This window comes from Anopheles nili, chromosome 3, assembly GCF_943737925.1.
Source record: "Anopheles nili chromosome 3, idAnoNiliSN_F5_01, whole genome shotgun sequence".
NCBI lineage: Eukaryota > Metazoa > Arthropoda > Insecta > Diptera > Culicidae > Anopheles > Anopheles nili.
In genome coordinates this window covers 54,937,658-54,947,657 of record NC_071292.1, presented here as the reverse complement: position 1 = coordinate 54,947,657, position 10,000 = coordinate 54,937,658, and the positions used below count along the sequence as shown (strand labels likewise).

General features: G+C 46.0%; 1 protein-coding gene across 1 annotated transcript in view; it reads right to left on the bottom strand.

The window, feature by feature from the left end:
• Window positions 1-10,000, bottom strand: part of LOC128726808 (potassium voltage-gated channel protein Shab) — a 38,851-nt gene that overhangs the window by 26,633 nt on the left and 2,218 nt on the right. The gene's annotated exons all lie outside the window — the stretch shown is intronic.

Genomic DNA, 10,000 nt, shown 5'->3' with positions numbered 1-10,000 from the left:
ACGAAATTTTCCAAATTTTTCGTGTTGGAATAAATTTAAAGTTTACTTCGTAATTAACAAATTAGTTCAAGAGCAGATCGCATCTGGGTGGATGGTAGTATAAGAAAAACCACTCAAAGAAAACAGTCTAATGTCTTGCAGACGGCTGCGTCAGGGTGATAATCCAGCAAGCGCTTACGCGAGGGGTAATAAACCATGTTTACTGTTGAAAAAAATTATACCTAAAGACGTTTTTCGGTTCACCAGGGCATCTAGCTGCGATTTGCTTTCGAGCGACTATCTCACTTTGCCCATGACCCAAAGACAACGAATCTAATTCAACCCTTGCGTGCTGTGCATTCGTAAATTTCGGACTTAGAAATGAAAACTCAAAATTGGGTTCCTTCACAAGGTGAGGATATTTGTCCAAGTAGGCGAGATTCATGTGAAAAAATACTTTAGCACCTTTTGAGCAGAAAATCTAAAGTTTTTCATGTTTAAATAGGTTAACGAGCTTATAAATGCTCCAAATGGATATCTGCTGAGGGCTTGGTGCTGAAAATATTTCCATAACTTTTCAGAGGTACAATCATCCAAAAATTGTACATCATCAATAACAACCAAGACAGGTTTTCCAACGAATTCTAAAACTGCAGGCAATGAATCACGCGGTGTATTAATTGCTTCTTTTCAATCAATTCAATTCAACAAAAAACACCCTCGTTAAGAGCCACTACAAATGGCCCGCCAGGAAATGGCATGCAATGTATCGTATCGTTTACCATTTGGCTTTTCTCTGTATATCTCGAGCAATCGATCGTCTCACAGTGGCGTCTCAGGGCGTGAGATTTCGTTTCGCTATCGATACCGGAAATTGTAAACAATGTCGATCACCATCCGCCACCGTAGCAGGAGGGTGCATTCGCGCCGCATGGTCGGATTCTTTTCTCTCTGCTTCGATCGGAAATTCGATCAACTTCGCCTCACCGCTTGATTTTCCTCGCTTCCCAGTAGGAAAAGAAGTAGCCAAACGCTGCCCGACCAGCCCGAAGCGACCGAAGCCGTCGGGGTTAACATAAATATTTACATACTAATTAGCCATTAGTTGCACGCGACGAGAGTCACCATCGCGCCGGGGTTGGGCGTCGCCGAAGGGATCGAAGCGCGCATGGGGGCATGATGCTGGGACGTCGATGATGCGCCTGCTGGCAGAGCTCGGGATTAACAGGTGGTGGATCTCGCGTGCCTTTTTTTTCTCTCCCCTGAAATGTGTTGTTCCCGCCCGGCACCCAACGGCCCTTGCCCGAGTAGGAGGAAGTATGATTGACAACAAACACATCACACGGAATGCTGCAACCGAGAGCAAGCGAGAGTAATAATCTAAATAAAACATTCAGCAGCCACGGAACGAACGTCGTTCTAACGTTTGTAGCAATTTTATGTACCATTATTGCAGAACCCTGTCATTACCCTACTGCCACCTGGGCGAGGGCGCCGCGGGTTCGAACCGGACAAACAAAATAATAACCCAAGTTTCGGGACGCGCTTGTTAAAACTTTTCTTCCTGCCAAGTGAACCCCTCAACCAAAAGTGTACCATCAGGGAAAACTTTCCTCACTCGCTGGTCACGTGCGTATCACGTGAACAGCATAATTCGGGCCGGGGTTGGGGGCCGATGTGTGGTTGCGGTTGCGGGCGATGTGATTGGGCCATTAACGGGGTTTCCCGTACGAATGCCACCCAGGTCCTGTGCCACGTCGTGCTCAGTGCAGTGTCCATGGGCTAATTAACGCTATTTATTGCATCCGCGAGGGCATCGATAAATCGATAAATCGCTCCCGGCAGCAGGGAGAACCCGGGAGACCATTACCAACGGATTTAGAGCACCCCGAACGTTTATCGGTACATGATTTACGTACCGGGGGTCCTCGCGAAGGGACAATGCGCAGGCTTCCTAATTGATTTGGTTCACCGCTATCTTAATGGACATCAACGCGTGGCCGCTGCTCATGTAAATTTTACGCAGAGGAAGTAGTAAAACGATGGTTTCCTAGTTTCCTGGCTGAGCGGCTGAATCTTCCTCGGAAAACGGCGTACCAACGCGCCCGGAGAGTGGTTTTTATTTGTCCACATCTGTGGTGTATGCTGTTCACCGATAGGGCGGTGTTTTTTCTCTACCATTTGCTTTTTACAAAATAAGGCCAGCGAATTGCGTTGCATTCTGCATATGGTCTAGTACGGCAAACAATAAACGATCAATTTGAAAAGGCATGCAATGGTCCGATGTATTGCTTTTTTTATGCACGAAATAATTTCCAGCTATGCAACAAAAACAGCTTATACATACAAAGCATACAAGCAAGCATACAACACTACACAAAATGAAAACGAAAAACTGTATCATGAAGTTTTCTCTTTGTTGCTACTATACATTTTGGTTGTGTTTCCGATTTGAGTTAGATTTTGTAAGCGTTGGCAGTAGTTGATGTGGGTTTTGCGGGCTTAATTGGGCTTAATTGCATTGCACGCTTTTTCAAGCCAACAAGACAAATGAGAAGAAGCAATAAACAAGGTTTGCCAAGGAAGAAAGGTTGTACTGTTCCGATAAAAGTAGGCTATTAAGTATACACCGAAGGAATAAGATTAAGGAGTAAAGAAGGAAATAAGCTGCTAGGATGTTTAAGTACTATGATGACGTTTCTCATCAACGTTTCAGAGCGCAATATGAATAATTCGACAAGAGAGCGAGCTGTTAAGCAAAAAGGGGGCTGTTTGAGCTGTAGAGTGGATCGTAAAGAAAAGAAGGAAAGAAGCCGGCCTGCAAAGAAACCGGACACACGCGGATCGATAGATCCTGGAATCTGGAGTGAGGTTAGAGCTACCCGGTCAGGTTTGGCGTGGTCATGAAAACCTGCGGTAGAGTAGTGGTGTTTGTGTTGCGAATGTCAAGATTGACCTCAGCCGTAAATTATATCTACACGAAAAGGTAAGACCGAACGAACGAACCCCTTTTCAGTGAATGGGTTTTGGTTTCGGGGAAAACCCACCGGCATGTTGTGTAGCTGTAGGAGGGCTGTGTGTCTGCTAGTGGAGGCTAGTTTCGACTGTACTCCCCGCCAAAAAAACCGGCAGGATAACGTGTTAGCTAATGTTTCGCGGGTGTGTATTACGAAATGACGCGCAGTTAGTTCGCTAGTTGTTCTAGTTCCTGTTTTCTGTGTTGATTGATTGATTGTTGGTTGGTACGGTGGAACAGGTGGTGTTTGATGAGGGAAAGAAGAAGCGCGGACAGCAGAGTACAGGGTATGTGTGTTTTGTATGAATGGTAAGAATTATATTTTTTTTATTGCTTCATTTCAGCTCACAGCTAAACCAATTATCGGAAATGAAACCCAATTGCAAAACGCTTCAACAAACGACTAACAGTTTTAGCTAGTGTACGGTAGTCAACAAATAGAAAACTTTTTAACAAATGCACAATTACAGTTCTAAACAGAAACTATACACATACGCAACACACACACATACATAATAACACACATACACGCAATGGTACAGGGTAATCGACAGGATGTGGGGAATGGATTAAGTTTGTAAACGGAGAAAATGTGTACGAGACAGAAAAGGGGGGAAAGAGAAACCGAGAAAAATCAAATGAAAGAGGGGATATTTCGTACTCGAGAGAACGATCAAAGTGCCAAGGAGAATTTCTTACAGAACTGCCAACAAATGCTTTCGCTATTTGACAAACAATCACAAGTTATTGAAATAAAAAAAAACTTAAGTATACAGAAGAATTCAACCCCTTATATGAGGTTGCAAACTTCTGAAATAAGATTAAACGCGGAGTTTAAACATGAAAACTGAAGAGAAAAGTGTGTTATATCGACATTTAAGCCAAGAGGCTTGAATAAAAATTAGTTTGCTGTTCTTTCACACGCATTACAAAGCAAGAATCATCGAGGTATGCTCTGCAAGAAGGTGGCAGCAGATGGAAGGATGTCTTCTCGACATAAATGACGGACGGATAATGTGCAGAAAAAAAAATCACAAACCAGAGGTCTAGGATAACGAGATAGATTACATTTCCAATGCTAAACCATCCAAACGAATAAATGTGAAACCATCCGGGAAGGCTTTTCATTCGAACAACAACACAACAAGAATATCTAGGGCCCATACTGGTTAACAACATCGAAACGGCGAAAGGAGCAAAAAACACAAACCAAAGATGCCACGAAGCCTACGGTAGGATATGAAAATGAATGGTTTGAATTCACTAATATTTGCCTAGCGGGAACTTGTTCTAAAACGGGAGCATAACGAAACACGTTAGAATTCGTAAAACAAACCGAACCGAAAAGTGGAAGAGAGATCAAGGATTCAGGAGCTTCATCCCAATCCGGGATAAAACGATAGCAGCGGGGAAGGGCGGAAGAGCGCGGGATTCTTGGTGGAGTCATTTCCGGACGGAAGGAGCTTGGGGATTATCTTGGGATGTAATTTTTTCTCTCGTCTAAGCTGTTTCTAGTCTTTGCATCGAGCTACGGGAAGAAAACTGACCAAAACTTGCACAGCACAAGGAAATCCGGAACGTTCCCGCTCGCATGGTGTGGCGGCTGGTTTTCCCTTCCATGGGCCCATGGGCAGGTGGTGTTCGTGAGGGGTTTCCCTTCGGTTCCGGCAACCTCGAATGGGTCTCGGCGTGCGAGATCATTCGGTGCTGGGATTGTTTCGCACATTTTTGAAGGAACCGGAAAACCCCCAACGAACACCTCCAATGGATGCTTGCCCAAGCCCAGGCCCTGGACCGAGGTGAAACAAATCGCCACAATTTTTTGCGGAAAATTTTGCAAAGAAAAGCAGCCCTTGCTCGTCGACGCCCGGTTCCATCCGTGCAACCGGTTGGGCCTGAACACCGCCGAGCGAGCCGCTTTTCCCCGGATTTCAAGCCACCGAGCGCGTGGGGCATCGGAGGCTTTGCGCTTTTCTCGATAGTACACAAAGTTTTCGTCGTCAACAGAGGATTCTACAGCACGCCTGCCGCCTGGTCGTATCGCGTTTGCCCATTCCGAACGGTGTAAAGTTTGAGAGAGTTTCATACAGCGCATGTAGTTTTACGTGACGGCGTGGTGGCGTGGGTGGTCGTTTGTTTTTCCGGCCCTATCTCGCCCTTCGGGTGAGATGCGCGGTGAAGATGCCGACGATGACGATGATGACGAAGCAGAACCATCTCACGACGGCCACGTCGGTGTTGAACCGGCACCGAGGATGGCCGGCACCGGTGGTGGTTTGTTTTTAGTACGGCTAAGCACTTTTATGCTCTGTAAATCTTACAGTTTAGTAGTTACGGTGGCAACCGGAAATAATGAAAGATGGTACTTCCACACAGGAAACCTCCCCGTGCTCGCGAGTAAACGCAACAGGGCGCACGATGTGCACAAGGAAGTGTAGGGGGTTGTGGAAAACTCAATGATACCAACACAAACGAAACAAGGCGCCATGAGTCCCGGAACGGTAATGGTGTTGGCGAATCGCGAAGAGCAGTAGAAGAACGTACATGAGCGTGAAAATTAACTAAAACAAACCCAAACCAAACAAACAGAGAGAAGAAATGGAGGAGGAAAAACAAAAAGAACAACATCGAGCAAAAATAACATCCTCGCACACATTTACAGCGGGTTTTGCCTGTATGAAATCGCTTAGAGTTATTACAGCTTTTTTTTTCGCTTCTCTTCAGTGATGAATACCTGGGTGAGGGTGAACCGGCGTATGGCAAAATGGGGAAGAAAGTGGGTGGTATCAAATTTCTGGTGACAGTGTAATGTGACAGGTTGAGAAATAATAGGCACATGAAGAATGGACATTAAAAAATGAGCGAAAGGTGATGAAAGATCGGCGAGCGTGGTCGAGTGCAGGGTACGATGAAGGCGTGATAAAGATTGATATCGTAGCACGATCGCGCGTACGACCGCGGCTACACAACATAAATGCCATTTTGGTTAGCGGCAGTTCTCAGTAGCCATTTCCCGCTGCCATTATGCTCACATTGATACCATCTCGGGTGTGATTGTTTTCGGGGGTCGTTTTCCCGAGTGTGGCATCAACAATCCCAAATAGAACACCGTTACACAACATTTACCATCGAAAAGCCACAGTTTTTTGTATGGTTAGTCCCATTGAGTTTTAGAGAGAACGGAAGAAAAACAAGGACAGAGAAAATATCTTCGTGCGGAAGGAGGCAACCGAGCACGTGCCAATATAAAGCAACGTATATGAATTTTACAGCCTTATAAGCTCTTTCCCAAGAGCTCTGCTCGTTCGCCTTCTTTCCTTGGAAGATCCTTTCACTATCCGGTAGTTTCAGGAGGTACATTTCCGTATGTATGTGTACGTGTCTGGCCGCATACAGCGGCGTGTTAGTGTATAATTCATAAAGCCACCGATAAACGATTAGACATCGCTATGACGCAACATCTACACTGTACGCGCTACGGCCAACATAAAACAACATAAATTTATATTGAACACAAATAAAAGAACGAATAAAACAAAAAAGAACATCGAGAGAGCATAAAGAAGAAGTGCAATCCACAACAATCCAGCACGTATGCGTAGCAGGATGGCGGGGTGCGTTCGAAATTGTGGGAGAATTATGTTTTAATTTCGTTTCAAGGCAGATGGGGGTGTTCGACGTTAATTATGGTCAAGGCAATTAAATAGCGGTAGGTCAAAATTGGGTTCCGGCGCCATGTGGCTCGAAACATTTCACGTTTCACGGTAAAATCAAAGCATATGCTTGGCACCGAACGGTGGAAAGGTTTCCAGTTCACGCGACCAGCTCGTTGGCTGGGTTAGGTACCGTTGGGTTGCAGCAGAAGTACCCAAGAAAGGCGCCAGATGGAGGGCAAAGTGTGGGTGAACGTATATCAATATCAAATCACAGTCATTATCGCCGTAACTCTCCGTGCACGAATCCTTTGTGTTGCCGGTGCGATACGGCGTCCAGCAACACAAAAATTAATCATTTTTAGCACGAAATTGTAACCGACTGTGGTGTGGGAAATAACGATTGCAGAATTAAATGATACTGATTGTAATACGCGGCCGAAGATAAATGAACGTAAGGCAGATTAAAATTCAACACATAATATGTAATGGACAGATTCCAGTCAATTTGTCCGAAAGAGCTGTTAATTTGGTGGTTCTGAATGTGAGAGTATCGTGTAGGGACTTCGCTTGAGCATCTATCGAATGGGGCTTTCAGAGTATCCTTGATGGTATTTCCGTTTGAGGGAACATACTTTATACTGCAGCTGTTTTGGAATAATCTTATCAATGGACGATGTAACATGTATGTAACGGAGTAAACCAAAATTAATGAATGAATGTTTCATTTGTTACAATTTATGAAGGGGAAGGATGGATCTATTCTCGGTGCCCCACGTGCCCCCGCGTACGCTATCGATTGAAGTGTCTCGGTGAAACAAAACCATTGTGCTCAATTTGTCAAACATCGCGGACAGCTTCCGAGCGGAAGCAAGTACACCACCCACAAGGCCACACCACCAAGGATTCTACCATGGCGGGTGCGTGCTAGTGCCATGTGGTTCGCACGTTAGGCAGCGTAAGAAAAATGATAATTTATCGCTAATAATGAGCATGATCGTCGAGCAACGAACGGAGACGCATTTCTGGTGAGTGTTTGCTGGCTGGCAGAGCTCCAGAGAACCATTTCGCCGGTCTTCCCACCAGCGGATTGATCGATGAAGACCCTCTCGCTCACCGAGCATCATTAGTTTAGTGACACGCAACACATTCGCACAGCCTACGAAGCTACTGCCGCTGGCGTCACGGACGAAAACGGGGTCGCTTTATGCAACAAATGTGCCCACTTTGGAATTAATAGCAGCGAGAGTACCCTCGCGAAACAGTGCTCGACGGCGTGACTCCCGCGTCCAGTTGCTGCCGGTCATTAATTATTCAGAGCAGTTCCCGGCTCCAGACTTTCCCTGGACCGCCCCAAACGCTCCCCTCGCAAGCCTCTGGGCTGCCGATTCATTGACGATAGATTCATTAGTCATAATCGTCCAAATAGAGCTCGCCGAACCAGTTCCTATTAACTGTCGCCAGCGGACGCGACCCTCCGCTGTTTCCGTACGGCGTACCAGCGGCGGAGACATTAGTTCATTCAACTAGGGACGACGGCAGGCAAACGTCCTCGGTCGCCCCGTACATCGGTCATCGGGTGCTGTCTTCACGACGAGGGCAGCAACATGGCCAGCAAACGTGGAAACTTGCCCTACGTAGTTGTTTGGGGGAGGAAAACGCGCCAGAACAGAGCATTCGATCGGCCGGAGACGATTCGGACTAGGGCTATGGCGCCATAAAATGGAAGGAGCTCGGAGCCTCCCGGTGCTGAGGACGACAGTATCGTCGCCAGTGCTATTAATAATTCATTTATCTTCGTTAGATTGTCCCGCCGCGCAACGAGGCAAAGCTAATAAGAGCTGTGGCGCGGTTTTCTTGGAAACGTGCTGAGCAGGGAGCCTCGCAATAATGTTCCCTGTTTTAATGATGAGAATATGAGCTATCGGGAATGATCACCGGGGATTTGCGGCGGAACTGGATGGAACGCTCTAGGAGACGGAACTGGTGGCTCTTTGAACTGCTTTCAAAACACGCACGGTTGTGTAATTTAGAAAAAAGCGCATGTAATTCATCGTTTCAGGGAATATGTCGGTGTTATACGGTTATACTGATGTTATGAAAAGTTATTCAATGTCTTTTTCACGGATGTCTCGAGATCCCTGGAAGTAATCTAATGAGGAAAGCTTTTGTTATGTTTTGCAGCTACCAATCTATGATCAAACAATTAATGAACCATCTAGCGTGATTCATTCAAATGATATTAATTTATTGAATCTCCTAATATCATAATCTGACTGACATAAATTAAACCCACAGATCAATTCCAATCACTCAATCCCGCACAGCTAAATCATAAAATGATCTCCTCGTTTGTACTGACTTATTTGCGACCAGTTCGCCTGCACCCGGCCATTATCGAAATTAACTCATTTGCTGCGAAAGCCGAATGCATCTGCCGGTTGAAGCGCGTGCGCTCGATTTTTAATTATGAAAGTTCGCCCTGCTGAGCTCCACCGTTCCGTTCTCATTTGGCTCTAACGCCCAAAGGACTATCGTGTTATTGTCACATCGAGTGAAAAGCGCTGAATAGCCCAGTTCCCGTCAGGTCCCGGTGGACCAGCCAGGAAGGTTGGGCACGGGATTCGGTTGAAAAGTGAAATAGTCATTCAATCATTCCCTGTGGTACCCGCTGCTCGGATGCACTTGGCACCGGTAGGTGCGACCGTATACGGTAGGGTTTGAAGTACGTTCCGCATACAAATCCGCTAATGCCACTTTAGCGATTGCTAATCCGGGCGCGTAATTCGATCAACCGAACCAAGCAACCCGGGGTTCCGTTTCGCTTGAGCAGCATAAGCGGGATTGGGCGCTGAAAAAAAAACACGAGTCAAGCAGTCAGTCTGGCCGAACGGTGCCAGGTTGGGCATGCAAATGCTTATCCAATAAGTCTACATCGGCTAGAGAATTCCCTAGAAGGTACTTTGAGCTGAAGAGCGATTACGCTTAAGTAATTGTTTTCGTCGCGAGCACTTGCAGCCGATGGAGTAGTATAAGCTATAGTGAAAGCTCGGTGGACTCATATGCCTGTGCATGTTGAGCTGATAAGGGGAACAATATAGCTCGAGGTTCAATTGCTCATTCCCTATAAAATGGATCCAATGGGTGGAGAGTCTTCACTTCATTAGAAGCAAATAAAATCGCTAGCATCCCCGGAGCATATGTTTCCGCAAGTTATCGCAAACGCTTCACTCCATGCAGACGCTATTACCGGTACTTCGGCACTGACGGACGCCACCGGAAGCGAGTCGAGTTCTAAAGCTGCTTTTAAGATAATTGTTTTTGAATCGATGCCAAATTAAATAGACATTCC